The sequence below is a fragment of the Mesoplodon bidens genome, assembly GCF_964165515.1.
Source record: "Mesoplodon bidens genome assembly, chromosome: 9".
In the NCBI taxonomy this organism is placed as follows: domain Eukaryota; kingdom Metazoa; phylum Chordata; class Mammalia; order Artiodactyla; family Ziphiidae; genus Mesoplodon; species Mesoplodon bidens.
The window spans coordinates 53,223,579-53,248,288 of NC_138166.1; the positions used below are offsets into that span (position 1 = coordinate 53,223,579).

General features: G+C 35.2%; 1 long non-coding RNA gene across 1 annotated transcript in view; it reads left to right on the forward strand.

Annotated features, from left to right (window-relative positions):
• The first annotated feature begins 239 nt into the window (after positions 1-239).
• LOC308622978 overlaps positions 240-24,710 on the forward strand; it is a 33,948-nt gene continuing 9,477 nt past the window's right edge. Inside the window, exons 1-2 of the long non-coding RNA XR_014016715.1 lie at positions 240-351; positions 4,436-4,615. This is a non-coding gene — a long non-coding RNA (uncharacterized lncRNA). The remainder of the gene's footprint in view (positions 352-4,435; positions 4,616-24,710) is intronic.

A 24,710-nucleotide genomic window follows, 5' to 3' on the forward strand; every position in this document is an offset into this window, starting at 1 on the left:
GTTATCCAGAGCTGAGTCACTAACAACGTCAGATCTCTGGGAAGTATTTTAAATTCTGAAATAAGATGGGAAAACCATCTCTAGGCAACTAAAACCATCATCACAGAACTTGTCTGATAAAAAGCCAGAAACTTTATTAGAAGGAGGTGGCCTAATAACTCAGAGCCAAATATCTACATCCATCCACCCATATTTTAAAGTAAGAAGATTGGGTTTTTTGTTCCTCAGCTCACTGCCTATCAGAAACACCACTAAGAGGGAACTGGCACCACTAGAGGCAAGTGCAATGATACAAGGAGAGGGAGAAACCTGAGCAAATGCTATCGAGAGAGGAGGAAAAAAATGTTTCAGGTAAGATGAGACCATGTAGCACAGGCACACTGAGTGCAACATTGAATTGTGTCACAGAAAGAGGAAAGTGCATAATAGTAAAAACTTTTTTAAAAAAAAAAGATTATTTATTTTGGAAAATTCACTTTTTAAATACACTATTCTGACAACACCCACCAATTTTTCCAGTAGTAAATAATATCTTTTAAATTCTTTTAGCATATAAAATCTTGTCAGTCAATTAATTAGATATCGTCAATCTATGAGATCCTATTTCAAACCCTCCAGGTTAGCAAAAAGTTTGAAAATACCAAGTGTTTTGGCAATGTAGTGTAATGCCAAGTCATAAAATGCTGATGGGAGTCCTGAAAAACAAGAATAAGCTAGTAAACTTGAATGTATGTATATAGTAGCAATTACAGCTTCCTGTAGAGAAAAAGATCACTGGTATGTACTAGGGCATATGGAAAATAATATTCTTAGCAGCACTGCTGTAATTGAAAAAAAGTGGAGAAAAATAAATGGCTATCAAAATTAATGATTATAGTACATTCACTCAATTGCATAATTTAAAGCAGTGAAAATAAACTAAAGCTGTATGTAAAAAACATGTATATATCTTAAATAATATTGAACAGAAAAATAAGCTTGTAGAAGATTAACTACAATATGGTTACATTTTTATAAAGGTCAATGCAAGCTGAACAAAATAATATGATGGGGTTAGTGTTTTGGCAAAATATATCCACTTTTCCCTTGAACAATGTGGCTCTGCTTATATGCAGCTTTTTTTCAGTAGTAACTACTACAGTGCTACACAATCAGCAGCTACGGACCAGGTACAGATACAGAGGGTGGGCACCCCTAACCCATGCACTGTTCAAGGGTCAACTATAGTTGCAACACACTCTGTGAGAAGAGACCTGATTTCACTATATGGGAAGTTTACTCCAAGTGAAATCTCAGACATGGTTTTCAGGTGAGTTTTTGTTTTTATATGAAAATGCTTTGTTTCACTCGAACATTTTTAGTGATGGGAGTTTCTCTATTCTACTGTTAGTTGATAATGAAAGGTTGGCTATTATATTCAATATTTATATGTTCGAGAACTTTATATAGCTAATATGTTTGTAAATGAATGGAGTTTGAAGATATTGGACAGATTCATAGAAGAGTCAGTAGCAGGTTAGGCAGATACTTTGAATTAAGATGCAGTAAATCCAGTTTCTTACAAGATGTACCTGACCTTCTAGTATAATAGATTCCCTAATCATACTCATAGCTCTGGTATTGGACTTACAGTCTCCATATGGGGGTGCATCGACCAGTGGAATTAGCAGACACTAAGAGAGTTATTAGGGAGGCAAATTGTATTTAAAAAATAAATATTAAAATCTTTTAGGTTTCATATATAGGTTAACAATGATGTCTTCCCTTAATCTATAGATGAGATTTTCCTATGCCTAATGTACCTCAAGGTGATTCATATAAATTGGAGAATAGTCTCTTTCTTGGGTAGATGATGAGGTTAAAGTAATAAATGTAACAAGAAATCTGTTTCAAACTTCAAAATTGTCAAGAAGATTCTTTAGCAGTCTATGATTAATGATGAAACTGAAGTCATTGTGATTAGAGAAATTTTCAAAAGTTCAGCCCCAAGGATATAAGGAAAAACTTTATTTCATTTGGGACATCTGAAATTCAGCACAACAATGTGTGCTTTAGAATGTTTTCACTAAATTTGATAAATGTTCGTCAGGTGATTCTAAAGTTTCTGCTTAGTAGTAAAAGTTAAAACATCAAATACCTAACTAGTCACATACCTTGGTCAGCATCTAGTGTTGGAAAACAGAAATTCCTAAAATAAAAAAAGTGTATTGAATATATTTGAGAACAATGTATTTAAAACAATGTATTCAGTTTGCTATATGGTGGCTTAAAAATAGATTTTCAAAACTAGTCTTAGATTGTTTGCCACAGACTCTTTTTAGTAAAGAAACTTACCATTTCTGGTACTTCAGCATCCTGTGGAAAAAAATAAGTTATTGACAATAAATGTTTTCTTCCATAACAAAATATTTTAAGGTAAAAACTTGCAAATGTCAGTATCAATGTTGGAACTGTTTTATCTGTGATTTTAAAAAGAATTTAATGTAAGTTTCCAGCTATAACTATATACCTGAAATGCAGTCCTTACATCATTCAGAGAAACATTTCAGAAACAGACATGGAAACCCCAAGTGAACAAAATACTATCATCAATGTGGTTAGTTTTATAAAAACAGGACCTTTAATAGTAAAATCTTTATTATGTAATAACATGGGTAATAGCTTTGAGACTTTTGTTATGTTAAAAAGGTTACCTGGGTAGTAGGGTAAAGAATGTAAAAATAATTGGCAGAGTTAAATTGAACATTTTCTTTTCACCAAGCCAGAGGTTTTACAGGAGTTGACATTTTCTGTGATGTAGTTGTCAGTCATGTGCTATCTAGCAGTTTGTTCTAAATTTAAAAGCATAACAATTTGTCCCTTTAAAATATAGCTTTTTAATAGAACTTTTGAAGAGGAAATACATTTATGTGGTTCAAAATGCAAGAATAAAAAGTAGTATAGAGTGAGTGAATAGCCTCCTTTCTCTAGCCAATCTCTTGCATATTCTTCCAGACTTTATATAAGAAAATGCATTTTTATCTCCCCTTCTCTCTTTTCACACAGAATTTAGCATATTATACATACAAGTCAAAACTTAAATTTGTTTTAAATAACACTAGCTGTGGAGGTCTTTCTATATCATTATATACCATACATCATCATTCTTATTTTTAAAATAGCGGTTTGAGATTCTTTATATGGATTTCCCACAGTTAATTTACAAGTCCCATTTGTGGTAGGCTGTGTTCAACAATATCCATTTCCTGACCTTTGAGATCACACTTCTCTATCACTTTCCAGCCACATGTCTTGTTTTGACCAATGAAACATGAGTGGCAGTGACATGTCTCTTACTGTACAAACTTTAAGGGACAGTGAATATTTTGTCCTGTTCTATCTTTTCTTACCCTTCCCTCTCCTTCTTCTTAACCAGACAATGAAACCAGTACAATTCCTTTGTCGACCTGGAAAAAGGTACTCCTTCCATGTGCACTCCAGAAGGAGTACAGTAATTAGGACCCGTGCTAATTAATTAAACACCTTGTGTGAATGAGAAACACTGCCAAAATCCACAAGGCATGTTTTCATTTGTTACCATATCATGATTGATATGAAAAATGATACCAGAATTAGTGTGCTACCATAACATAGACCTATGTGTCATCGTCATCCTGGTTAGGAAATAAATCGCAAGAAAAATTTTTTAAGTAAGTTGGAAGGATGGAGGTCTCCATTAAGCTTTGGAGAAACAGTGATAAGACTGTAGTCTGCAATAACTTGCAAGTCAGTAACATCCTTTATAGTTTGGTGAAAAGGTTGGGAAACAGAATACTAGTAGTGTGGGTTGTCTACTGTTAACTATACTTGAAGAAGAAGAAAGAAATAAGCCCAGAGCAGAAATTGCCAGTTTGAAAGGAAAAATGAAAAGGAAGAAGACAGTCCTGAAAGTTAGGACTTGAGGTTTGTAAGAGGAAATTGTGTCTTGATTTCAAACTGTAAAAGGTAAAATTAAGAGAAAAAGCCTGTGAAATCAGCCTTGTAGCAAAGATCATATAAAACATATGGACCATAAAATAAGAGCTAAAACATTTGAACAGGTTAAGTGGCTGGCAATACATTTTTTTTTTGCTGGAAAGATGGTTTAGTGAAAAAAGACTAAGAATGTGATTTTCTTTAAAATATAACTCTGATAGCTCAAGGTATCTGCAATTAAGTATACACAGAGGGGCATGTCCTGGGAAGAATTTGACTGTGGCTATTTGTATGTACATAATGATGATTGAAATCAAATAAATAAGAGGTCAATAAATTATTTCAGAGTTATACTATCAAGAGAAACACTAACCTGGACTGAAGTAGACTGTTGTGCTTCTAACTCTTTGTGGGCAGAAAATGGGCTGAGAAAGCTTTTCACCACTTAAAAAGTTATGTTGTCACATGTCTTCTTCTTTAGTTGTAACCTAGGAAGATAATGGAAAAAGAATTACCTCCCAGAGGGTGGACTCAAGGACCATGGATAGCTGTGGACTGGGAATTACTCTTAGGTTAGGAAGACAAATCAGAGGCTTATTCTCCACTTTCAGGACAAAAGCTCATTTCTGCATATGACCAGCGTGAATTGGCCTTGCTAAATGTGAGTAATTGCTATATGTTTCTCAGTATTTCTCCATCTGAATAGAGTTGTTCATAGCAGGTATGCTGTCCTTGTTTCACTACTCTGTGTCTGGCAGAGGGTGTGCCAGAACGACTGTCTGAGACCTAGGGCTTGAAGATCAAAGCAGTAAATGGACGCAGGGTGTTTGGGTAGTTTCCCTTGGGAGGAGGTGCGTGTGAGAGAGGGAGGGAACCAAAGATTTGCTGATCTGAAGATTGTGGTCAGTCCTATTAGTTCACTAATATTCAATTTCCTACCATAGAAGAGAATTCTGTTCAAATTACTACTCTCATTGGCCAAAATTGGCCATGTGCCTTGCTTTTACCAAAATAAATAAATAGAATTGATACTGTCAGCATTTTTATAGCATAGGGCAGACTTTGACATTTTCTTTTCCATCACTGCAGCCCTCAATGTTTCCAGACAGTTCCTGTTCCATAACCTTCTAGTAGGTGAATAAATTCTCTAAGCAGAATCCATGTAAAGACCCCACTGAGCATGTAGGATGAAATAAATAACATTTTACTGTTTTAAACCATTACAATTGTGGTGTTGTCTGTTGAACCTAACGTCGCCTATTCTGATATATAAGTTTTCTCCAACCTGTTGCTCTAACAAATACAATTGCAGTGACTTACACACATCCTTTTGAAAATGTGTGAGGGGACCTGAGGTTTAAATTCTCAAAAGTGAAATTATTATATTTATTTACTAGGAGTTTATGACATGCTTATTAACACACCAAGAAAACTTTGATAATACATTTAGGATGGTCAGTCTGGAAAACAAACATTTCGAAAATGAGCAAAAAATGTTTGTGAGAGAAACATCCTTTGGAGAAAGCATTTTGTAAAATGATTTAAAATGTTTTTATCTGTATTGGCTTCAGAATCACATACGTATTATCAAAAATCTTATCTTCTATAAAATTATAAATGTAGACACTTAGAAACAGAATTTTCTACCAGATTAAAATCTTCCATGCAGTTTCAGTGGGTTTTGAATCTAATTTAAAAATCTGTAACATCTGATTGTAGGAAAGGTATACATTTACAAAGGAAATTAAGGTACTAAAGGAAGAACATCATATGATCATATTGCTAGATGTATACATAGTATTTGATAAAGTTCAGCACTCAGTAGTAGAAAAAACAAATAGGACCATAAGGTAATTTTCTTAATCTGAGAGATGGTATCTATAAAAAATATTTGGCAGACTTTATTCTTAAGTGTGAAATACTAAAAACTTTCTACTCGAGATTAGGAATAAGAGGATGTCAGCTTAGCTTACGACATTTCTATTAAACATTGTATTAAAGGTCTTACCCAGTGCTGTAAGTCATGAAAAAAGAGTTAGAGACAGATCTGCCATTTTTAATAGTTGACATGACTGTGATTAGAGAAAATGCAAAAGAATGAATAAATGACTTAATAAGCAAATTTAGCATGATCACTGGATATAAGATCAGTATATAAAATCAATTGCATGTCTATATATTAGCATCAAACGACTAGACATGACATTTTTTAAAGTTTTCAACCAAGTAGGGAAAATGTACCATTTTATAAACCAGCAAACTTCTAGAAATAAATCTAATTTTTCAACAGCTGCCACTACAAAACTGCCACAAGTGCTACTACTCTATATGAAAAAAAAAAGTGGCATACCATTGACGAAAAACATTAAAGTAGGCCTAAATATAGAAATTTATGATGTTTATTGATTGAAAGATTCAGTACTATAAAGATGGCAGTCCTACATAAATTGATATATAGCTTTACTGTCATCCCAATAGAATGTCTACCTATTTTGTGTTTTTGGAAATTAACAAGTTCATTTTAAAATTTATATGAAATGCAAAGGAGAATCATTAAAGTAACAGAAGATGAATTTGGTCTGTGCTGTTATTCTCACACTCACTAGAAAGTGCTTTTCCTCCTCTGACAAAATGAGGGAAAATCCAATTTCCTTTGGCACCACAGTTTGTCAAAATACTTTTACCTGCCCCCACCACCCCCATTCTCTGTTGATGGTCTCTGCAGTTGCCTTAATGTAATGCTAAGAAACCACTTTTTTCTTTTTTTTTGGCCTAAGGACCTTTAGTTGCTTCAAAACTTAGTCTAGGGAGCATAGGTAGCTGAATTAAAGCTTGCTTAAAGTTTCGCCACATCATTAAAGACTATGTATTAAATAAAGACCTCCTTGATCCAACAGACAAAAGAACCTGCTTAGAGTTGTACCTTTAACAAAATAATTTTTAATAAAACTAATACATCTCGGCAAGACTAACTAATTGCTATCTCTGCTTCCAGAATCCAAATGGCAATAAACAAAATTCACAAAAAGCCTGGCCTTCAATCTTATATTCATATCCAGATGACTCTTTCTTACTCTGAGGAGTGCCTTTCCCAGTAATTTTCTATCTCATCAAACTCCTGGTCTCAGCTTAAGGTAAATTTCTGGGAGCTTTCACAGCCTTCTCATTCTGAGTTAGGTGCTTCTCCTCTGTGTAATCTTGGGACCCTGCTTATTTATCTCTCATGGATCATTGTAAACATTGTGTTATAGAAATTTTAAACTCAATACATTTGTATTCAGTTCAGCTAAGCTTCAGAATAAAATAGACCCCGATGTCTCAAAACCAATACAATGTCTCAAAAACAATAGAGGTTTATTTATCACTCAAGTTAACAGTTCAAGGAAAGTATATCTAGTTCTCAGGTATCTCTCATCCATGAACTGAGGCACCATCTGCTTTCTCTAGGACAGCATAGTCACTTGCATTCAGTGGCAGGAGAAGATAAAACAAGAAATATGCACAGGGGAATTTTTTATCCAGGTCTGGAAATGGTACACATCACTGCAGTTATATTCTCTTGCATAGAGCTCAGTTACATGGTTCATTTAACTACCGGGGACTCTGGGAAATGTAGACAGGGTATGTGGCTAGCCCATATTAGAGACCTCTGACAAAAGGTTCAAACCAAATTTATTGTTTCCTGACACCCCTTCCCTTTACTATCCTGCTAATGTGTTTGATTATATCTCCCTCCATCTCCCTCCATTCATTCTCTAAATGTATAAAATGTAGAATCTTCATTTTACTTTATTTGATTATGGAGTCAAAGGAAGACCATTCGGCTCTTTGAGGGTGCTGTCTCAACAATATGCAAATGGCCTCTCCACACTCAAGTGCATTGTTTTAAACCATTGCCCTAGTGTAGACAGCAATATCTTTTACATAATCGATTTTGAAAGTCAAACTTGTCTTACCACAACTAGTGCTTCTTTATTAAGCGAACTTTCCAGAATCTAAGCAAGGAGTTTTCAAAATTTATAAATCTGCTATGATATTCTCTTAACTGAGTCTCCATTATGAGTTCTGTTTTTAGGGGTTCCCATTTCCTAGGGATTGAAATTAAACCCCAATATGGTGTTCAATGCCTTTCATAATCAGAATCTGCTGTCTCCAACAGCGTTCCCTCTTCTTACCCGCTGTACTTCAGACACAGGATACTATTTCCTGCCCTTGAATAAAACATGCAATTTTCGGTCTCTGATGCTTTCCTTCCTCTGCCAAAAATAGCCTTTTCCCTTACTCCTTCTCTCATTTTCCTTCTCTGCCTTCTTGATATAGCTATCCTTAAGGTATAACTCAAATGTTACATATTTTGCAAGGCTTCTCTTTCTTAATATCCATAAATCTCAATTACTTTTTCCCTTTTGCTCCCACAGGAAATGTTTATAGTTGTTTTATACGATTTATCACTGTGGACTTGTATTGTAGTTACTTGTGAATGTATGTCTCTTTACCTTCACCCAGGATAGACTGAGATTCTTGGTAGTAGTTAAAGCATCTTATCCACCTCTGTGCCTCTAGTGTATGTACACAAAGTAAATACTTGTGGGATTGAATTGTAATAATCCGGGTACTTGTTTATCAATGATTTAAGGAAAAACAAAAAGCCGAAAATCCGTTATGTGTTTTTTCTTGATTCTTACGAAGAGAGCTTCAAAATAGTTCTTAGGAATTAAGAGAACATTTTGTGAACAAATATAAAAATACAGGTGTGAAAATGGAAAAGAATAGTATTTAAATGAATCTTTTCAAATAGCGTTAATCAAGTGTTGTAAGTGGATATCACTTATATACTGCTAGAAAGCCATATGACCAAGCCACATGGGCTTCACTAAGAATACACAATGAGTATTTTAAAATTCTGTGTTAGATATACTTCAGGATGTGAGTGATCTATATACCAAGAATACATTTTCTATGGTTATGGAAGGAGGGAGAAGAACCTACTAGAAAATATATGGATGAATACAAATTTGCCTTTGATGGGCTTATGCAAGAAAAACAGCTAAGGCAGTTTATCAGTGACTGACAAGTACTTTGCAAGTCAGAAGACTATTTTTTGATGCCAGAATTAGAGATCAGAACCACCTTTGTTCAATGGAGAATGCCAACTCTTGCATTCTTCCAGACCCTCTCAGTTGCTGTACGCAGACTGACCTAACTAATCTCTACCTTAATCAAGGAGTATATACAAAGAGCTCCAGCTTTACCAGATGGTAAGTATAGAATACATCTACTGCCAAAGATCTGTTGTCCCATATATAATAGTGTGAGCTTTGAATAACCACGTGACCCCTGGGGATCAAACTTGTACCACCCTCTGCCCCACTGCCTTGGCCTGGGGTTCTTCCTCCATGACTCTGCCTGGTACTACAGTTGTCTGCTGTAGCTGAAGCCTTACCTAGAACTTCAGCTCTATTGTTTGCAGCTGATACTTTAACACTGTCTGAAACCCTGTCTTTTAGGTGATGAATTATTTTCTATATCTTTACAGTGATGAGCTTTCCACCTCAAACCTGTTTTTCCCTATTACCTGCTTTCTGGGCTCTTTGCCTATGATCCAGATTTTGGTTTGGACTTCAACTTCTGACTTGATCAAATCAGAGAAGGCTTTGTCTCTTAAGTCACTAACAATTGGATAGCATGACTCTCCCTTCCCATCCTGTTTTCTAAAGAGCTAATCCTACAAATGGGTCCATTTCCCCAGCTTGCTCTTTTATCTTCTCTGCCTGCTTCTGCCCAAGTTGAGATCTCCGTCTGTTTTTGATCCAGTTTGGGCCTATGAAAATGGTTACTACAGAACACTGCGACTTTTGTTTACAGCAGCCACTGTTCTATCTGCAAATGGACATAATTTGTCCCTTGATTCCTCTGAGGCCAGTGACCCAAGGGTTTGTGCATAATCACACTGCATTTTGCAAGTCTCTACACAGCATATGTAGACATACTTATCAGCTTTCATTCTTGTTTCTGTAGCAGAGGTGAGCTTGTCTGTTATTCTCTGACATGTTTCATGTCTTATTAAGCTTGTAGCTACTATCTCTTCTCCCCCTTCCTCATTCCTTCTCCGCACTGTCAGGGTAAGGGTACTAAGGCAGCTGGCACAAAGGAAATATCACAGTTCAGAGGGCAGACTATGGCGTTTTGTCATTGAATTTTTCAAAAACTAGCTGTGTTTCCTTAGGCAAATCATCTACCCTCTCAACCTCAGTTATTTCCCTTATCTGTAAATTGGGAAGAATAATATATTTTATTCTGTTGTGAGAATTTTAAAACAGACTCAATGTAAAGAGCTTGTTATAATACTCAGCATATTAAGGCTTAGTGGATGTTAGCTATGATTATGGTAAGCATTTAAAATGTTTGTTAAATAAATAACTGAGACCAAATAAGAAATCATTAGACTAGGAAAACAATTAAAGGGAAGTTATTGTCTATGGAATACAAATTAAGAGTAAGAATGCTTGTGCAAATAAAATCCAGGAGGATATTTTGATGTAATGATACTTGAAGGGGGAAGAAAAGTTATCAGGAAAGCCTTTTATTATTTATTTGTTTCTGTTAGCAAGACATTAGAAACGTAACTAAAACAAAAGTGTATAGGAGAAAGTTTCAGTAGTGTGAGACATAGTCTAGTTGGTAAATTAAAGGTAATAATTACAGAAGTGATGTCAGCATCATGGTTCCTCTTTTTAGTTCCCCATTTTCAAGAAAAAATTAGACATTTATTCATGAACAAAAGTGCCTTTGTGGGAGCTGTGGGATCCAGCACCATATGCCAAGAGACATAAGAGGAGTCTCACCCATCTGTGTATCCAGCAAGAGGTACACAGACTTTAGTATGGACTGTGGAACCAGAAGAGAAGCAAACTTGCCCGAACACCTTTTGCCACAGTTGGGAAAAAACCTGAAGAGTATTGACCTGAGCAGATATCCACAGACATGAGAGACATTTCAGAAGTCCAGCCTTCCTGACTTCCTGGAGGGATATTCTAGCATGCCATTGGTGCAGTGAGGTTGGTAAGAACAACTTCAACAGTGCTGCCTCCGCCCAAGGCAAGCCTGCACAATGCTGAACTGTCAGGTGGTGGTGACCTCTCCCTCAGGGGAAAAGGAGAGCAGTGAGTGAGTGTCCAACTACCCCAATGATACAGAACCCAGCTGGAGAAAACTTTCTCTCCAGCAGCACTCAGAGTCCTGAGGACAGGACCTTCATGACTGAGAAGAGGGAGGAAATGAGGAAAGAGGGATATAAGAATAACAAAGGACATTAAAGGAAAACAGACCCTGATGCGTGTGCTCAGCAGGAAGTCCACCCATGAGCACTGGGGAGTACCACACATGTACACACAGCAGGAGCACTCCCTATGGGAGCCAGCAATCACCCCCAGTACCCTATCCACACCTCCTCCCACTCTGCAGCCAGCTCCTGAGTACAGTAATGAGATCAAGGTCCAGTAGACAGAATATGCTCAGATAAACTAAGAAAAAAGAGAGAAGACTCAAATAATGTCACAAATGAAAGAGGAGACATTACAACTGATACTACAGAATTACAAAAGATCATGAGAGACTACTATAAACAATATTTTGTGAACAAATTGAATAACTTAAAAAGAAATAGATTCCTAGAAACACACAACGTACCAAAATTGGGAAGAAACAGAAAATGTGAGTAGACCACAATAATGAGTAAGGGGATTGAATCAGTAATCAAAAACCTCCCAATACAGACAAGCCCCAGACCAGATTGTTTCACTGGTGAATTCTATCAAACTTTTAAAGAATAATTATAGCCAATCCTTCTCAAACTCCTCTACACTTCCAACCTTATTTTACAAGGCCAGGATTACTCTTTTACTAAAGCCAGATAAGGACACTACAAAAAAAGAAAACTATAGACCAATATCCCTGATGAACATAGATGTAAAAATTCTCAACAAAATATTAGCAAACCAAATTCAAAGGGTCATTCACCAGGATCAAGTGGGACTTATCCCAAGGATGGCTCATCACATACAAATCAATAAATGTGACACACCACAATAATAAAATGCAAGACAAAAATCATATGATCATCTCAATTGATGCAGAAGAAGCATTTGGCAAAATGCAACATCCTTTCCTAATAAAAAAACTTGCAACAAACTGGGCATAAGGAGAACATAACTCATCATAATGAATGCCATATATGACCTACCCAAAGCTAAAATAGTACTCAATGGTGAAAAACTGAAAGCTTTTTCTTTAAGATGAGGAACAAGACAGGGTACCCATTCTCACACTCATATTCATCACAATACTGGTAGTCCTAACTACAGCAATTAAGCAAGGCAAAGAAAATAAAGGGCGTTCAAATTGGAATGAAAGAAGTAAAATTCTCTTTATTTGCAGATAATATGATCTGCAATGATCTGAACTCCCTAAAGACTCCGCCAAATAACTGTTGGAACTAATCAATGAGTTTAGCAATGTTGCAAGATACAACATCAACATACAGAAATCATCTGCATTTCCATATGCTAAAAGAGAACTTCTGAAAAAGAATTAGAGAAAACTACCCCATTCACTATAGCATCAAAAACAATAAAATAACTAGGAATAAATGTAACCAAGAAAGTGAAAGATCTATACACTGAAAACTATGAGACTTTGATGAAGAAATTAAAGAAGACACAAATGAAAAGGTATCCTTTGTTCATGGGTTGGAAGCATATTGTTAAAATGTACATAATATCCAAAGCCATCTATGGATCCAGTGCAATCCCTCTCAAAATTCCAACAGCATTGCAAGGATCACAATTTTTTTAAAAAAATCCTGTAATATTTAAGGAACCACAAAAGACACTGAATACCCAAAGAAATCCTTAGAAAGAAGAACACAGCAGGAGGCATCACACTTCCTGATTTCAAAATATACTACAAAGCTATAGTAATCAAAACAGTATGGTACTGACATAAAAATAGACACATAAACCAGTGGAACAGAATTGAGAGCCCAGAAATAACCCCCCCACACACATTTACAGTCAACTAATATTTGACAAGAAAGCCAACAACGCTCAACTGGGAAAATAATAATCTCTTTAACAAATGGTGCTGGGAAAACTGGACAGCTACATGTAGAAAAATGAAATTGGACTGGATCTTACACTCTCACAGAAGTGAAGTCAAAATATATTGAAGGTTTTAACATAAGACCTGTTACCATAAATGTAATAGAAGAATTCATAGGGAAAAATCTCCTTGATATTGATCTTGGCAATGATTTTTTAGATATGACACCAAAAGTATAAGCAGCAAAAGCAAAAATCAACAAGTAGGACTAAAAAGCTTCTGCACAGCAAAATAAACAACCAAAAAGGCAACCTATGCAATGGGAGAAAATATTTGCAAACTATATATTGGATAAGGGGCTAATACCTAAAATATACAAGGAATCTATACAACTGAATTAAATAAAGCCAAACAATTGAGTTGAAAAAGGGCAGAGGAGTTAGGCATTTTTCCATTGATGACATCCAAATGGTTAACAGCTACATGAAGAGACGCTCAATGTTACTAATAATTGGGGAAATATAAATCAAAACCACAGTGAGATATTACAGTGAGGTATCACCACACACCTTTTAGAATGGCTATGAAGAAGACAAGAGATAACCAATGTTGGTGAGGATGTGGAGAAAAGGGAAGACTTGTACACTCTTGGTAGGAATGTAATTTGGTTCAAGCACTGTGGAAAATATGGAGGTTCCTCAAAAAATTAAAAATAGAACTACCATATGATCCAGCAATTGTACTTCAGGGTATATACTGAAAGGAAATGAAAACAGATATTGAAGAGATATATGCACTCCCACGTTTATTGCAGCATTATTCACAATAGCTAAGATATGGAAACAACCTGAGTGTCCATCAATGGATGAATGGATAAAGAAAATGTGGTATATACACACACACACACACAATTAAATATTATTCAGCCATGAGAAAGAATAACATCCTGCCATTTGCACCATGAATGGAACTTGAATACATTATGCCAAGTGAGATAAGTCAGACACACAAAACCAAAAACTCACTTATGTATGGAATCTGAAAAAGCCAAACTCATTAAAACAGAGTAGAAATGTGGTTACCAGATGCTGGTGGGTGGGAGAATTGAGATATTGTTTAAGGTACAAAGTTGCAACCAATAGATAAATAAGTCCTGGAGATCTAATGCACAGCATAGTTATTACAGATAATAATATTGTATTGCAAGTTGCTAAGAGACTAGATCTTAATTACTCCCCCACAACAAAGAAATGATAATTATGTGATGTGACAGAGGTGTTAACACTAAGGTGGTAATCATCTTGCAATATATAAACATATCAATTCAACACGTTGTACACCTTAAACTTACAGGATGTAATACATCAATTTTGTATCAATTAAAAAAACACAAAACATTTAAAAAAGTAATAAATGATACAAGCACGATGTATTCTAGACCAGCCTGCTTAATATAAATTTCTGTGCTGACAAAAATGTTCTTGGTCTGCAAGACCTGCAATGGTAGCCAAAAAGTACACCCCAATGTTCATAGCAGCATTATTTACAATAGCCAAGACACGGACGCAATCTAAGTGTCCATCAATACATGAATGGATAAAGAAGACGTGGTGTACATATATATGTGTGTATATATAATAAAATATTACTCGGTCATAAAAAACAATCAAATTCTGCCATTTGCAACAACATGTATCCCTGACCTCCACCATTCACAATTACAAATTCTATCCTGTCTGTAAACGCTGAATTATTTGTGTTTCCACCAGCTAGCCTTAAACCTATTTCTTTTTTATTTCCTCCTCTACTGCTTTATTTCTACCATGACATTTGGAACTTCTTACCAAGCTCTTCACTTAAGTAATTGATATCTATATTCTGTTAATCTGTAGGAATTAAAGCTACTCTTAGAATTATATTCTTAGAATGATCTATTAATACACAATTATTTTATTACATTCTTAATTGTATTAGTGTAGTAAAAGGGTTCTTTATCTCCAAAGACTTTATTTCTTTAGTGCATCAATAGTTTATAAAACAGATTCTAACAGAAGGATTTTCTTAAATTTGTCAAAATTGGGAGTTAACAAAGTACTTCAATTCTGTGTTGTAGCACAGAGCCTTTACACTTGTCATTGAAAATTCCATTTGATTTCTCACAAGAGCATTGTGTTGATACTTAGATTGTATCAACAGGATTGAAAATGTTTGATCTATAATGCATATTTGGTTTATGACATTTCTCTAATTCATTTATTTTTCCATTATATAATTTTTTTCCTCTAGCCTTCTTCCTTTTTTTCAAAGGAATGTGTTCTTTTGACTTTTCAATCATTTATAAACTTTTCATATCTCATGGGTTCAGAATGTTAGAGTTCATTTTTATTTCACAACTCTGTATAGTTCTAATTCTTCTGAAAATAACTAAAAGTAAAATCTAATTAGATAAAAAGAAAATTGGCAGTTGCAATAAAGTATCTGTTCAGATTTGCCGTAACTCTTTTTAATATCAAGTTCATGAACTGAGTTTTCAGTGAGTTCATCATGAATATAAAAAATTTACTCTTTTTGACTTCAGGTTAAAAAATCAAACTATATGCATTCCTATGTCTTTTCAATATTTTTAAAAGACAGAACATGGTTTTCTTAATGTATTATGTCTGGAGAGCTGCATACATTTTTCTTTTTTCTTCCAGTTTTATTGAGATATAATTGACATACAGCACTGTGTAAGTTTAAGGTATACAGCATAATGATTTGACTTAATATACCATGAAATGATTACCACAATAAGCTTAACTAAATCCATAATTTCAAAATAGATAAAAAATTAAAGAAATAGAAAATTTTTTCTTGTGATGAGAACTCTCAGGATTTACTCTCAACAACTTTCATATGTAACTCACAGCAGTGTTAATTGTATTTATCATGTTGTGCATTACATCCCTTATTTATCTTATAATTGGAGTTTGTACATTTGTACTGCCTTCATCCATTTCACACTCTCCCCACCCGCCAACTCTGATAGCCACAAATTTGATCTCTTTTTCTATGACTTTGTTTTTGAAGTATAATTGAAATACAACACTATGTCAGTTCCTGGTACACTACATAGTGATTCGATATTTCTATACATTTCAAAATGATTATCATGTTAAGTCTAGTCACCATGGCATACATTTCTCTAAAGAACCTAAATACTGACCCAATCCAGAGAGAGACAGATTTATTCAGCCTGTACTGCATAACCCTATTTAGTCTGATCTATGGTTTAAAAAAAAGTATTTAAGCAAAACATATTAGCAGATCACATTGTGCCACATTCAGTATTTTCTTAATAGCTCTGAAATGATTGGTTGTTTCAAGTTTATTCATTGGTTAGTGTACCCATATGATTATGCAGACATCCATCCTTGCTCCTCTCCAAACCCACATGCACTTAGATAGTAGTGTATCCCAGGAAAGCCTGTCTTTCTGGGAAGTTATCATGCTCATCTAATTATACAGAAGTTTATCCACGAGGTTTCAACTTAGTGAAATCAGTGAGAACATATGGAAACAAATATGTTTGGTTCTTCATGACTGATTTATACCTACATCATGTATTAATTAACAAGGAAACTTTTACATCATACTAGAAACCGAGGTATAAAGCCTGTATGAGATAAGTGATTGTACTTTTTATCTGTAAGAATTATTTTCTCTGTAAATATAATATTGGAAGATACTCTGTGAGGGCATCTCACAGAAAAATAATTTTATAAGTTACAAATGCAACAAATATGCAAAACTTCTGTGAAACAGCAATGAATGTGTAAGTGCTCAAGTCATGGTTCTTTTTATTACAGGGTAATATTGCAATACTTTCATCAAGACACAAAAGAAGTTGGTTGCAGGAAAAAAAATGGCAATATACAAGAACCCAGCTTCCCCATCACTGCACAAAGATCAATGACTGAACAGCTATTCACAAACAAAAAAGACTCTGGAAGACCACTTAGGAAATTTTAGCAACACCATGGAACAAAAAAAAAACCAGAATAATCACTCAAGAAGAGAAGGAAGAAACTTCATTTCACCTGTATCATCACATCCGCCAAGTCAGCATTGTTCAGTGGCAAAAAAGGAATTTCCCAGCTAGAAAGAGTTTCTCTCACCAGGAAAAGCAGCATGGTGTGAGCAACCAGCCTCTCCAAGCACTGTGCAAAGGTCCTATTTTGATTTTACTCCACCCAGACTGGCAAAGCTGAGATATATAGAGTCAGCAAGGAATGAGGAAGAAAAGCAAGAGACTACTATTAGCAGTCACACATGGGCATGTTTGTGGTTCACAGAGATTTTGCAGACAAACACAGCAGCTTCCACCACTGACAAAGTCACCAGGTAGTACAACCACTGAGAACCTCCCTCAGATCTACAAGTTGTCACCCCACAGGTGTTTGCATTTGCTAACACTAACCACCTCAATCCCTCTCTGCCCTTCCAGCTGTGCACCTGCATGCCCCAGTGTGGCCCCCATCACCAGCCTCCATGGCACCTTGCACACCACAGAAGAACACACCAACATCCAGGGCCCCTGCTCATGGGTCTCGATCACACTTGGTGCTTGCTGGCACCACTGAGTCCACCTCTAGACAGCCTCTCCAGTTGTGCACCTGCACATTCCCAGCCAAACCCCTGTCACTGGCCTCCACTACACTGTGTATGCTCAGAGGGAGACTGTGAGGCTACCTGTGAGTGCACTGATCCCAGGGTCCATGCAATTGCTTGCAGGCCCAGAGCAGGCCCTACCTTCTGTTATGGCTGGCACCACTGTGCCAACCTATAACTAGCCCCTCCATATGTGCATCAGCATGCCCAGCTACCTGATCCTTATCACCAGCCTCCACTGCATTGCACACACCCCAGTGTAGAATATACAGCCATAGGAGAGAACTCTGACAGCCAGGTCTTTGATAGCTGCAAGTGAGCCCATAGTTGGCTCTGGCCAACTATGGCCTTGACCCCCATCACTATCAGTGTGTCTGCACCTGCCCTCTGCCACTATATAGGCACCTGCAGCTAGTCACCACAGCTGATGATGTGAAAACCACTGGCTCTAGACACCACTGCTGCCTGCCCTGGTTCTTAGCTACTGGAATTGGAAGTGCCCCTTTAGACCCTAACACCCTTTGTAGCCACTGTGGACCCACCACCCACCACAGTACTCACCAAGGAGAACACAGTTGTTGATACTGTGAACCCCAGTGGCCTCAGAGACATAATATTCTGCCCAGACTAGGTGCAGCCATGTGCCCCTGAAGTTGACACCCTATACAAGCAGACCCAGGGTCACAGCATGATGTAGTGTGCTCTTATTCACAGGTAAAAGCTTCCTTTATCGAAATCAGTCCATAAAGTCTGGAAGAGGTGGCTGCTCCTTCAAATATGCAGACATCTGCATAATGCTACAGGGATCACAAAGAATCAGGGAAACATATCTCTACAAAAGGAATATAGCGAACTTCTAGTAACTGACCCCAAAGAAATGGAGATCAAAGAACTCAAAATAATTGTTCTACTTATGCTGAAAGAGCTACAAGAGAACACAGATAAACATCAGGATTACAAACACAAAGAAAATAGAAAGTCAACAAAGAGAGAGGAAAAAACATAAAAGAACCTAATAGAAACTTCAGAGCTGAAGAATACAATGACTGAACTGAAGAATTCAATAGAGAACTTCATTAGCCATCTTGAACAGGCAGAAGAGAGAATCAGTGAGCAAGAAGGCAGACTGAAATTATCCAATCAGAGGAGAAAAAAAGAAAAAAGAATGAAAAGGAATGAAGAAAGCCTATGAGAATTAAGGAGAGGCCACCAAATTGATAATGTATGCATTATTGGAGTCCCAGAAGGAAAAGAGGAAGAGAAAAAGTAGAAAGCTTATTAAAGAAATAATGGCTGAGAACTTCCCAAACCTGGGGAGAGATTTGGACATCTAAGTTTATGAACTGAAAGGTCACCTCAAAATTTCAATCCATAAAGTTCTTCTCCAAGACATATAATAATGAAACTGTCTCAAACTAAAGACAAAGAATTTTACAATCTCTAAGAGAAACAAAAGATTTTTCTCATACAAGGGCACCCAATAAGGTTATCAGTAGGTTCCTCAGACTTTGTAGGCCAGGAGAGAATGGGATGATATATTCAAAGTGCTAGAAAAAAGAAACTGCCAACCAAAAATACTTTACCCATTAAAGCTGTCCTTCAGAATTACAGGAGGAATAAACACTTTCCCTAACAAACAAAAGCTGAGGGAACTCATCACTACTAAACCTGACTTACAAAAAAAAATGTTGAAAAGAGTTTTCAAGCTGAAGCAAAAGATCTCTAACTAGTAACATGAAAACATACAATACTGGTAAAGATAATCATACAGTCAGATTCAGAATATCCTGACTGTAATATGGTGACATGCTAACTTAACTCTAGAATAAAGGTCAAAGGACAAAAGTATTAAAAGTAGCTATAGCATGAACAATTTGCTAATGGATACACAATTAAAAAGATATAAATGGTGACAGCAAATCATAAAAGAGGGGCCTAAAGGAACAGAGGGTTTTTTTGTGATTAAAGTTAAATTATTATTAATCTAAAATAGGCCTCTGTGTGTGTGTGTGTGTGTGTGTGTGTAGTTTTTTATATAAGCCTCATGGAAACCACAAAGCAAAATCTACAATAGATAAACTAAAGATAAATAGAAGGGGATCAAAGCATACCACCATGGAAAATTATCACTTTACAAAGATAGGCAGCAAAAAAAGAAGAAAAAAGGAAGTACAAAACAGCCATAAAACAATGAGTAAGGTGGCATTTGTAAGAACAAACAACAACAACAAAAAAACAAAAACAGGACCCAACTATATGCTGTCTACTAGACTCACTTCAGTTTTAAGTACATGTATAGGCTCGAAGGAATGGAAAGGTATTCCATGCAAATGGACACCAAAACAAAGCAAAGTAGCTATATAAGACAAATAGATTTCAAGCGAAAATGATAACAAGGGATAAAGAAGGTAATTATATAATGATAAAGGGGTCAATTCATCAAGAAGGTATAACAGTTGTAAATATATATGCACCAAATATCAGAGGCTTAAATATATTAAGCATATACTAACATCTGAAAAGTAGTAACCAATGAAGTAGGAATAAGGGACTCCAGATACCACAATTTTAGCAATGGATAGATCATGCAGGAAAAAAAAATCAACATGGACATTGGATTTGAACCATACATTAGGTCAAATGAACTTAACAATTTTAGAACATTTCATCCAATAATAACAGCATACACATTCTTCTCAAGTGCACATGGAATATTATACAGGATAAATCACAAGATAGGTCAGAAAACTTAGCAAATAAAGAAGAGTGAAATCATACTAAGTGTCTTTTCTGACCACAATGTTATGAAACTGGAAATCAATAACAGGAGGAAAGCTGGAAAATTCACAAGTGTGTAAAGATTTAACAACATGCTCCTGAACAACCAATGGGTCAAAGAAAGCCAAAGGGAAATCAAGAAACATATTGAAACAAATGAAAATGGAAGCACAACCTATCAAAACCTACAGTAAGCTACAAAAGCAATTCTAAGAGAAAAGTTTATTGAGATAAACACTATGTTAATAAACAAGTAAGATCTCAAATAAACAACCTCAGTTTATGTCACAAGGAACCAGAACAAGAAGAACAAACCAAGCCCAAACTTGGTAGAAGGAAGACATTAACAAAGATCAGAAGAGAAATAAAATAGAAACCAGAAAAATAATAGAAAGTACTAGGGAAATTGAGAGCTGGTTTTTGAAAAAAACAAAATTGATAAATCTATAGCTAGATTAAGAAAAATAGAAGACTCAAAATCAGAAGTGAAAGAGGAGACATTACAAATGATACTACAGAAATACAATAGATCGTGAGAGGCTACTGTGAATATATACACACCAACAAAGTGTAGAAACTAGAAGAAATGGATACATTCCTAGAGGCATATAACCTACTAAGGTTGAGTAATAAAGAAACACAAAACCTGAATAGACCAATTACTAATAAGGAGATTGAATCAGTAATCAAAAATCTCTCAACACAGAAAAGCCTCAGTCCAGATGGTTTCACTGGTAAGTTTTATCAAACATTTAAAGAAGAATTAACACTGATACTTCTCAAAATCATCCAAAAAATGGAAGCAGAGAAAATATTTTCAAACTCATTTTACCAGGTCAGCATTATCCTGATACCAAAACTAGATATGGATACAAGAAAAGAAAATCACAGACCAATATCCTTGATGAATATAGATACAAAAATTCTCCACAAAATATTAACACACCAAATTGAACAGGATCATTCACCATGACCAAGTGGGATTTGCCCCTGGGATGCAAGGATGGTTTAACATACACAAATCAATAAGTGTAATATACCACATTAAAAGAAGAGAAATAAAAAATCATATGATCCTATCAATAATCCAAAGAAAGTATTTGACAAAACAGAACATTTTTCCGTGATAAAAACACTCAATGAGTTGGTTTTAAAAGGAACATACCTTATCAAAATAAACGCCATATATAACAAACCCACAGCCAACAACTTACTTAATGGTGAAATGTTGAAAGCTTTTCCTTTAAGATCAGGAAAAAGACAAGGGTGACCATTCTTAACATTTCTATTCAACACAGCATTGAAAGTCCAGAGCCATCAGACAAAATTAATTAATTAATTTAAAAAAATTTTTTACAGAAATGAAAGTCATCCAAATAGGAAGAGTAAAATTGTCTTTGTTTGCAAATGATATAATCTTATACATAGAAAATTCTAAAGTCCCCACAAAAAACTGCTAGAATGATAAATGAATTCAGTAAAGTTACAGAATATAAAATCAACAGACAGATATCAGTTGCATTTCTATATGCTAACAACAAAACATTTAAAAAATAAAATAATTCCATTTACTATAAAATCAAAAACAATAAAATACCTAGAAATAAACTTAACCAAGGAAGCGAAAGAATGGTGCAATGAAAACCACAAGACTTTAATGAAAGAAATGGAAAAATGGAGAAAGAAATGGAAAAATGGACAAAAAAAATGGAAAGAAAGCCATTCCTTCATCAGAAGAATTAACATTGTTAAAATGTCCACATTACACAAGCCATCTATAGATTAAATGCAATCCCTATCAAAATTCCAATGGCATTTTTCACAAAAAACAATAACCCTAATATTTGTAAGAAGCTACAAATGACCCCAAATATCCAAAGCAATCCTGAGAAAGAACACAGAAGAAGATATCACACTTCTTGATTTCAAACTATACTACAAAGATACTGTCATGAAAACAATATGGTACTGCCATAAAAATAAAAACATAAATAAATGGAACAGAACTGACAGCCCAGAAATAACCCCCCACATACATAGTCAACTAATATTTGACAAGAAGGCCAATAACACTCAATGAGGAAAGGATAGTCTCTTCAGTAAATGGTGTTGGGAAAACTGGATAACCACATGCAGAAGAATGAAATCAGACCCCAATCTTACACCACTCACAAAAATAAACTCAACATAGATTGCATAAATTTAAAACTTGAAACCACAACACTTCTAGAAGAAAACGTAGGGAAAACGTTCCCTGACATTGTTCTTGGCAGCAATTGCCTGAACATGACACCAAAAGTACAAGCAACAAAGGCAAAAATAAATAAGTGGGACTATATCAAACTAAAAAGATTCTGCACAGTGAAAGAAGTAATCAACAAAATGAAAAGGCCACCTATGGAATAAGAGAAAATGTTGGCAAATCATGTATCTGTTAAGGGGTTAATATCCAAATAGATAAAGAACTCATAAAACTCAATAGCAAAAACAAAAAACAAAAAAACAGACCATTTAAAAAATGGGCAGAGAAACTAACTAGGTATTTTTCCAAAGAAGATATCCAAATGACCAATATGAAAAAGTGCTCAACATCACTAATCATCAGGGAAATGCAAATCAAAAACATGAGCTATTGTCATATACCTGTTGGAATAGCTATCATCAAAAAGACAAGAGATAATGTGTTGGCTAAGGTGAGAAGAAAAGGGAACGCTTTTGCACTCATGATGAGAATGCAAATTGGTATAGTCACTATGGTAAACATATGGAGGTTCCTCAAAAAATTAAAAATAAAACTACCATATGATCCAGCAGTTCTACTTCTGGGTTTATATATCCAAAGGAAATGAAATCAGTATCTCAAAGAGATGCATCTGCACTCCAATGTTACTTGCAGCATTATTCACAGTAGCCAAGATATGGAAACAACCTAAATGTCTGTCAATAGATGAATAGATGAAGAAGATGTGGTATATACAAAACAATGAGATATTATTCAGCCATGAAAAAAGAGGGAAGTCCTGCTGCTTGTGAAAATTTGAATGGACCTTGAGGGTTTTATGTTGTGTGAAATAAGCCAGACAGGGAAAGACAAATATTGCAAGGTACTGCTTATATGTTGAATTTTTTTAAAAACTAGCTCATAGAAACAGAGACTAGAATGATGGTTCTTGAGGGGGAGGGTAGAGGAGGGGGGTTGGGAGATGTCAGTCAAGGGGTATAAACTTACAGGTATAAGATGAAAAACTTCTGGGGATCTGATGTTGAGCATAGTGATTCCAGTTAATAATACTGTATTATATATTTGAATGTTGCTAAAAAGTGGATCTTAAATGCTCTCATTACAGAAAAGAAATTAAAATTGAAAGTGTTAGCTAATCCTATGGTGGTGATCATTTTACAATATATAAATGTATCAAATCAGCACTTTGTACACCTTAAACTTACAAAATGCATCAATTATATCAATAAAACTGGGGGAAGACACAAAAGAAAAGCAAAGGAAAACATAGAGCATAATCTTTTAGATTTACACTATCAAGTATTAGAAATCTGTATATTTCCAAAAGAATTTCAAACTTATAGAAAAATTTCAAGAAAAGGCTATGAAATTTTGTATAACTTTCAACTTGGTTCCCCATCTGTTAAGATTTTTCCCTACATTTTATTTTTGTATATGTATATTGAATATATTTCTCTGAACCATTGGAGAGTAAGTTGCAGATATGATATCTTATCACCCCAATAAGTTATTGTATATTTCCTAATAAAAAGTTCCATAACCACCATGTGATAATCATAATCATTAAATTATCACTGATATACTATCATCTGAATTACAGATCCTGTTAACAAACTAAACAAGCTCCAATAATGTCTAATTAGAGCAAAAGCAAAAGTTATTGTGGTCCAAGATCTGATTCACTTAGTGTCACGCCCTTTAGCCTCCTTTAATATAGAATGTAATTGTTAGGTCTTTATTATTATCATTTTTTGTCTTTCATATCTTTGACAATTTTAAAGAGACATCCAATTATTTTGTACAATGTCCAATAATTGGGTTTGTTTAATATTTCCTTATGATCAGATTCAGGTGATTTATATTTGGCAGAATTATCACAGAAGTGGTGTTGTATCATTTTCAGTTCATCTTGTCAGGAGAAACACATCCTCCTGTCTTAATCCTGTTTATGACAGCTTTAATCCCATGGTTAAGATGGTGGCAGCCA